This window comes from Cololabis saira, unplaced genomic scaffold, assembly GCF_033807715.1.
Source record: "Cololabis saira isolate AMF1-May2022 unplaced genomic scaffold, fColSai1.1 scf046, whole genome shotgun sequence".
NCBI classification, from domain to species: Eukaryota; Metazoa; Chordata; class Actinopteri; order Beloniformes; family Belonidae; genus Cololabis; species Cololabis saira.
In genome coordinates this window covers 152,501-160,000 of record NW_026906210.1, presented here as the reverse complement: position 1 = coordinate 160,000, position 7,500 = coordinate 152,501, and the positions used below count along the sequence as shown (strand labels likewise).

Here is a 7,500-nt window from a genome sequence, read left to right as displayed (position 1 = left end):
TCACATGGTTAAGGCACTTTAACTCCAACAAATAAGCGCTTCTAAATTATTATCACCAACAAATCAATGACTTATATTATATGACTCATCTCCAACTCCATATAAGAGGTATTTCAAGCAGCAGCTTCTGCTTACGGCCATACCAGCCTGGATGCGCCCGATCTCGTCTGATCTCGGAAGCTAAGCAGGGTCGGGCCTGCTTAGTACTTGGATGGGAGACCGCCTGGGAATACCAGGTGCTGTAAGCTTTTTCAACCAGCAGAGAGTGCTCTCGCTTAATCTACCCACACAAATTTCAACGTGGTAACAGCGACAGCTCACGTCCTAAAGTGTTTTGCACATGGTTAAGGCACTTTAACTCCAACAAATAAAACCAACAAATCAATGACTTATATTCTATGACTTATCTTCAACTCCATATAAGAGGTATTTCAAGCTGCAGCTTCTGCTTACGGCCATACCAGCCTGGATGCGCCCGATCTCGTCTGATCTCGGAAGCTAAGCAGGGTCGGGCCTGGTTAGTACTTGGATGGGAGACCGCCTGGGAATACCAGGTGCTGTAAGCTTTTTCAACCAGCAGAGAGCGCTCTCGCTTAATCTACCCACACATATTTCAACGTGGTAACAGCGACAGCTCACGTCCTAAAGTGTTTTGCACATGGTTAAGGCACTTTAACTCCAACAAATAAAACCAACAAATCAATGACTTATATTCTATGACTTATCTTCAACTCCATATAAGAGGTATTTCAAGCTGCAGCTTCTGCTTACGGCCATACCAGCTTGGATGCGCCCGATCTCGTCTGATCTCGGAAGCTAAGCAGGGTCGGGCCTGGTTAGTACTTGGATGGGAGACCGCCTGGGAATACCAGGTGCTGTCAGCTTTTTCAACCAGCAGAGAGCGCTCTCGCTTAATCTACCCACACATATTTCAACGTGGTAACAGCGACAGCTCACGTCCTAAAGTGTTTTTCACATGGTTAAGGCACTTTAACTCCAACAAATATGCGCTTCTAAATTATTATCACCAACAAATCAATGATTTATATTATATGACTTATCTTCAACTCCATATAAGAGGTATTTCAAGCTGCAGCTTCAGCTTACGGCCATACCAGCCTGGATGCGCCCGATCTCGTCTGATCTCGGAAGCTAAGCAGCGTCGGGCCTGGTTAGGACTTGGATGGGAGACCGCCTGGGAATACCAGGTGCTGTAAGCTTTTTCAACCAGCAGAGAGCGCTCTCGCTTAATCTACCCACACATATTTCAACGTGGTAACAGCGACAGCTCACGTCCTAAAGTGTTTTGCACATGGTTAAGGCACTTTAACTCCAACAAATAAGCGCTTCTAAATTATTATCACCAACAAATCAATGACTTATATTATATGACTTATCTTCAACTCCATATAAGAGGTATTTCAAGCTGCAGCTTCAGCTTACGGCCATACCAGCCTGGATGCGCCCGATCTCGTCTGATCTCGGAAGCTAAGCAGGGTCGGGCCTGGTTAGTACTTGGATGGGAGACCGCCTGGGAATACCAGGTGCTGTTAGCTTTTTCAACCAGCAGAGAGCGCTCTCGCTTAATCTACCCACACATATTTCAACGTGGTAACAGCGACAGCTCACGTCCTAAAGTGTTTTGCACATAGTTAAGGCACCTTAACTCCAACAAATAAGCGCTTCTAAATTATTATCACCAACAAATCAATGACATATATTCTATGACTTATCTTCAACTCCATATAAGAAGTATTTCAAGCTGCAGCTTCTGCTTACGGCCATACCAGCCTGGATGCGCCTGATCTCGTCTGATCACGGAAGCTAAGCTGGGTCGGGCCTGGTTAGTACTTGGATGGGAGACTGCCTGGGAATACCAGTTGCTGTAAGCTTTTTCAACCAGCAGAGAATGCTCTCGCTTAATCTACCCACACATATTTCAACGTGGTAACAGCGACAGCTCACGTCCTAAAGTGTTTTGCACATGGTTAAGGCACATTAACTCCAACAAATAAAACCAACAGATCAATGACTTATATTCTATGACTTATCTTCAACTCCATATAAGAGGTATTTCAAGCTGCAGCTTCTGCTTACGGCCATACCAGCCTGGCCACGCCCTTTGACTTCCTGTTTGTGCAGGGAGAGTGACTTGGCAGTTTGGTTCATGGTGGAGGAAGGAGAGACGAAGTTCAGATTGGAAAACAAACGGAAAAGGCTCAGAGAAGTGGAGAACAACAACACCTCCCCCGGCAGCAGTTGCTGCAGGGGGGCTACTCCAAGGGAGTATAAAAAAACTAAAACGGATTACTCGGTGATGAAGGTGGATAACGGACTGGACATGAGCTCAGCTATGACGGACAAAATGGAGTCGGAGGGGATCCCAAGGCAAAAGATGGCCCGCGCAATGGTCGGAGCCGGAGAGAAAGAGAGGAGAGCGGGAGAGGGGCTCGAGGCAGAGAAAGTGGAGAAGGAGAGGACGGGAGGACAACACAGCGGAGCGGCGTGGAAGGGGGCAGAGGAGGAGACGGCAGCGAGGGTGGCGGAGCCGAGAGCTGCAAAAGAATGTTGGGATCAAGCGGAAGACCAGAAAAAACTTGTAGTAAATGTGGAGATAGAGGGAGATGATGCCATCTCCCTCATGGAACTCTTGAAAGCTGTGAGTGTTACATGCGGTCGTGTCGTTGGCTGCCGAGTAAAGGCGGATAAAAAGTGGGAACTAACAATGGGCAACCCGCACGGGAAAAACAGACTGTTAGACGGTTTCAAGATAAGAGATTCGCGAGTAATCGCCTCTGAAATAATGAAGGACACGAGAGTGGTCTCATTTTTAAGTCTTCCTATTTATATCACTGATGAGCAGATTTTCACAAAGCTGGCACATTGGGGAGTAGAGCCGGTCTCAACAATCAAGAAGAGAAAATGGCCTGGCACGGACATATTCGACGGCACCAGGTTCCTGAAAGTCAGGTTCCCAGAGTCGGTGGCGGCTCTGCCGTACAGCACGAAATTTGACACACTCGAGGGTCCGGAGTATTTTAGGATCATCCATAACAACCAAATGAGGGTGTGCAGACTATGCCTACAGCAGGGGCACATTCTGCGGGAATGTCCTGAGTTCCTGTGTTACAAATGTAACAAACAAGGACACTATGCAAGAGAATGTGCACGTATGACGGAGCGAACGGGCGGAGAGCAGGAGGAGAAGGAGGAGAAGGAGGAGACGGAGGAGTTGTTGGAGGAGAGCGAGGCAGAAAAGAAGGAGGCGGCGGAGGAAGAGGAGGAGGAGGAAGATGGAGAAGGAGAGGTGGAGAGCCTGGCGGAGGGCATGGAAGAGGAGATGACAGCGGAGGCTGCGGTGGGTGCCGTGAGAAGAGGGAATGTAGAGGAAGCTGAGGTGGCGGTCAGCAGAGGGGAGCAGAGAGGAAGCGGACAAGATGCGGATTTGAGCATAAGCCAGAGCAGCGGGGGGTCGCTACCGTGCGCGCAGCGCAGAGCATTCAGGACGGCAGTTGAGAGACGCGCAAAGAGGGAGGAAACGGAGGATGAGAATGAGGGAGGGGGGGTACGGACATCGAGGTCCAGATCGGGGTCAAGGGAAGGAAGGGGTCAAAAGAAACGAGCCTCCTAATATGAAAGGATTATATTTTGTTTATCATGGTTCTGTTTTTTTTCTTTCCCTTGTTGTCTTTAATGACACTTAAGATCGCATCATTAAACACAAACGGCTTGAGGGACAAAGCAAAATTTGAAAAAATTATAAGCTTGAGTAAGGCGGACGTACTATGTTTGCAAGAAACTCATTGGGACAAGGAAACTGAACTGGGCTTTAGACAATTGTGGAATGGGGATTTCTTTTCGAGTTACGGCACAAACATTGCAAGGGGGGTGACAATTCTGTGTAGGAGATCCAGTGGAATTGGGGCCACGTTGTTGAATAAGGATGGGGAAGGAAGATGGATAAATGTTGAATTGGAATTCCAAAATGTAAAATATAATGTGTTAAATGTCTACGCGCCAAATAGTGGAGGGGATAGGTCCATTTTTTTTAAAGATCTATATAAAGTGGCTGAGAAATGTGATATTATCATTGGGGACTTCAATGTAAAATTGTGCTATATGGATGTGAATGAGAGTTGCGTGTGGAGATATGATGCTTCGAGAAAGGTACTTAATGAGTTTATGATGGAAAATAATTGGTGTGATATATGGAGAATAAAAAATTCTAGCATTAGAAAATATTCTAGAGCGCAACTAGTAAAAGGGGTTCTCAAAAAAAGTAGGATTGATCTATGTTTGGCCAAACAATCACAGTTGCAGTTATTTAATAATGTCTGTTATGATTTTATATATCTGAGCGATCATGCGATATTGTCTGTGGAAGTGGGGGAACACGAAAAGCGAAGGGGAGGAGGCGTATGGCATCTAAACGCATATCTATTACAGGATGCAAACTATATCAGATGTATGAAACAGTTAATATCGAGCGTGTGCTCACATCCAGAATTTAACAATAACATAGTAAAAGGTTGGGAGGATCTGAAAATAAAAATAAAATGGAAAAGTATACATTATGCGAAAAGGTTGCGGGCTCGACAAAATGGGAAAAGGAATGTCTTAAAAGCAGAAATTGAAAGGGTTGAGGGACGGAAACGGATTGACGAGGTCAAGTTGGTGAATTTACACACAGAACTGAAAGAATTGGAAAGATTGGAATGCGAGGGCGCCATATTGAGGAGTAAGGCACGATTTGCGATAGAAGGAGAGAGGAGTACCCGGTTTTTTCTAAACCTAGAGAAAAGAAAGCAGGATAAATGCTATATCGTGGAAGTAAGAACTGAAAACGGAGTCATCACATCAGACTTAGTGGAGATTCTCGAGGCAGTCCAGAATTTTTATGGCAACTTATTTAAATCAGAGGGGTCGGATGATGATTTAACAGAGGAAATCCTTGCAAAATTTGAGAAGAAATTACCAGAGGAGGATATTTTATTGTGTGACCAAGAAATAAAAGGGGAAGATATAGAACTAGTAATAAAACAGTTAGTCTTAAATAAAAGTCCAGGGAGCGATGGACTAACGGCCAATTTTTATAAAACTTTTAGCGACGTATTAAAACCGATATTGTTAAATCTATTTAAAACAATGGAAAACACACAATCCGTGCCAACATCGATGGCTAGGGGCATTATTACGATGGTATATAAAAAGGGAAATAAAGAAGATCTAGCTAATTATAGACCAATAACATTATTAAATACTGACTACAAAATATTGATGAAAATTCTGTCAAATAGAGCGAAACAGGTTGTTCACACAATTGTGGCGCCTACTCAAGCGTATAGTGTGCCGGGGAGAGAAGTGGCAGATATATTAAACACAGTAAGAGACATAGTGGAGTTCTTGAAGATCACAAATAGGGAAGGTATTTTAGTCTCACTCGACTTTAACAAAGCATTTGACAGAGTGGAACACAGATTTATGTTTAGAGTTCTGGAGAGGGTGGGATTTGGGAAACGGTTTTTGAGCTGGGTGAAATTGATGTATGCAAACGCCACTGGCAGCGTCAAGTGTAATGGGGTAGTTACCGACCCTTTTCAGTTACAGAGGTCGGTTAGACAGGGATGTCCGCTATCCTCAATCTTATACACAATAGTTGTCGAAGCACTGAGTGTTTTTATTAAAGAGGATGCCCATATAAAAGGTATTGAATTACCTGGAGGTGAGGTCTGTGTAATTCAACAATTTGCGGATGATACAACTCTACTAATAAAAGATATAAACAGTGTACATAGGGCGATAGAATTAGTGGAACGGTATGGCAGAGCCTCAGGGTCAAAAATAAATTTTGCAAAATCGGAAATGATGTTCATTAATCTAGAGGAGCCGCCACAAGGCCAATTACCAGTGCAAATACAGTCTAAACATATTAAGATATTAGGTACATACATAGGTGTGGATAGTGATATGGCAAGCGATCTGACGTGGTCGGGTATAATCAAAAAAATAGAAGCAGTATTATGCTACTGGAAGATGAGAAATCTAAAGCTTAACGGGAGGGTGGTGGTATTAAATAGCTTGATATTGTCGAAAATATATTACGCTTTAATGGTGATAGATTTACCCTTGTGGGTATTAAATAGACTAAACGAAATTATGACATTTTTTCTGTGGGGGGCGAAGGTAGGGAAAATTGCAAGAAAAACGCTAATAGGTAAATACGAAGAAGGAGGGTTAAAATTAATAGACATAGAAAGTAAGAAACGAGCGTTTAGGATTAAATTGATAAAAAAATACTTATATGATGACACAGCTTATGGCTGGAAGTGCCTTATGGGGTTCTTTTTAAATAGGGTTTTCAAGATAGGGGATTTTACTCTATTAATGAAACTGCAGTGGCGAATGACCGCTGGAATTCCCCTGTTTTATAGAGAGGTCCTGGCAGCGCAAGCTGCTTTCCTGGACCACATAGAGTATGAAGCTAAATCTATAAGCATAGTGAAGGAATTACCGATATTTCTAAATAAATATATACATAAGGACAATAAAATATTGTGTAATAATAAAATGTTGAAAGCCGGATTTATACAATTGAAGGACATAATGTACGAATTGATGCCCGATTTCATACCAACACAAGCGGTTTTTGATGGCGTAGTGGAAGTAGATGATAACATAAAGTATGCGACAATTTCCAATTACTATAGAACTATCAAGGAAAGTATACCACAAACGTGGAAGAATTTAATAGAAACAAAGATAGTCAAAGACAGGACAAGCAAACTTCCTGAATTAAAAGTTAGACAGGGTGGGCAAAAGAAAGAGTTCAGCATGATATCCAGCAAACAAATATACGACCTCATCGTGATAAATGTCACGCAAAAACCGGCCTCCCTGTCTTACTGGGGCAAGATCTTTCCACAGAAAGAGGGGAGGAGAATTTGGGAAAGGTGGAAATTGAAGGGAAACAGTATTGAGGCTGAGGATAACGACTTCAAAATAAGACACAATAAAATATTTACAAATGTGATTTTGCACCAATTCGACAGGGAGGTTAGTAGGGATTGTGATATCTGCGGTTTATTCCCGGAGACTCTGCTACACATGTATGACGTGTGTCCTGAGCTGACCGGTTTTCTGGGCGCGTTGAAAAAATGTTTGGTCGATAAATTGGGAATGGTGTGGGACGGGAGGGATTCGTGGGAGTTTTTTCTTTTGTTTGGGGAATGGGACCACAGTAAGGTGAAGAATGTAGCCTTATGTAAATTCCTATTAAGCCATGCCCGATGGGCTATAAAGACACGCAGGAACATAGCACACTTCGAACAAAGAGTTGTTGAAATTTGGCCCATATTCCAAAATATAGTGAAAAATCAAATTACATTTCGTTTAATTCATGGAGACGAGAAATTTGAACGGTCTTTTGTGGAAAATGGTAATCTTCTGTCCCTGGACAGGGATAAAATAATTATATGGAAATGGTGAAGGGGTTGTGCGGTT

General features: G+C 43.2%; 5 non-coding genes and 1 pseudogene across 5 annotated transcripts; all 6 read left to right on the top strand.

Moving 5' to 3' along the window:
• The first annotated feature begins 129 nt into the window (after positions 1-129).
• LOC133434315 (5S ribosomal RNA) lies at positions 130-248 on the top strand. The gene has a single exon (XR_009778462.1). It is a non-coding gene; the product is annotated as a 5S ribosomal RNA (ribosomal RNA).
• A 199-nt stretch (positions 249-447) lies between these two features.
• On the top strand, positions 448-566 carry LOC133434380 (5S ribosomal RNA). Its single transcript, XR_009778524.1, has one exon. It is a non-coding gene; the product is annotated as a 5S ribosomal RNA (ribosomal RNA).
• Positions 567-765: 199 nt separating this feature from the next.
• LOC133434351 (5S ribosomal RNA) lies at positions 766-884 on the top strand. The gene has a single exon (XR_009778497.1). It is a non-coding gene; the product is annotated as a 5S ribosomal RNA (ribosomal RNA).
• Positions 885-1,101: 217 nt separating this feature from the next.
• LOC133434521 (5S ribosomal RNA) lies at positions 1,102-1,220 on the top strand. Its single transcript, XR_009778659.1, has one exon. It is a non-coding gene; the product is annotated as a 5S ribosomal RNA (ribosomal RNA).
• Positions 1,221-1,437: 217 nt separating this feature from the next.
• On the top strand, positions 1,438-1,556 carry LOC133434282 (5S ribosomal RNA). Its single transcript, XR_009778431.1, has one exon. It is a non-coding gene; the product is annotated as a 5S ribosomal RNA (ribosomal RNA).
• A 217-nt stretch (positions 1,557-1,773) lies between these two features.
• LOC133434540 (5S ribosomal RNA) lies at positions 1,774-1,892 on the top strand (annotated as a pseudogene).
• The last annotated feature ends 5,608 nt before the right edge of the window (positions 1,893-7,500 follow it).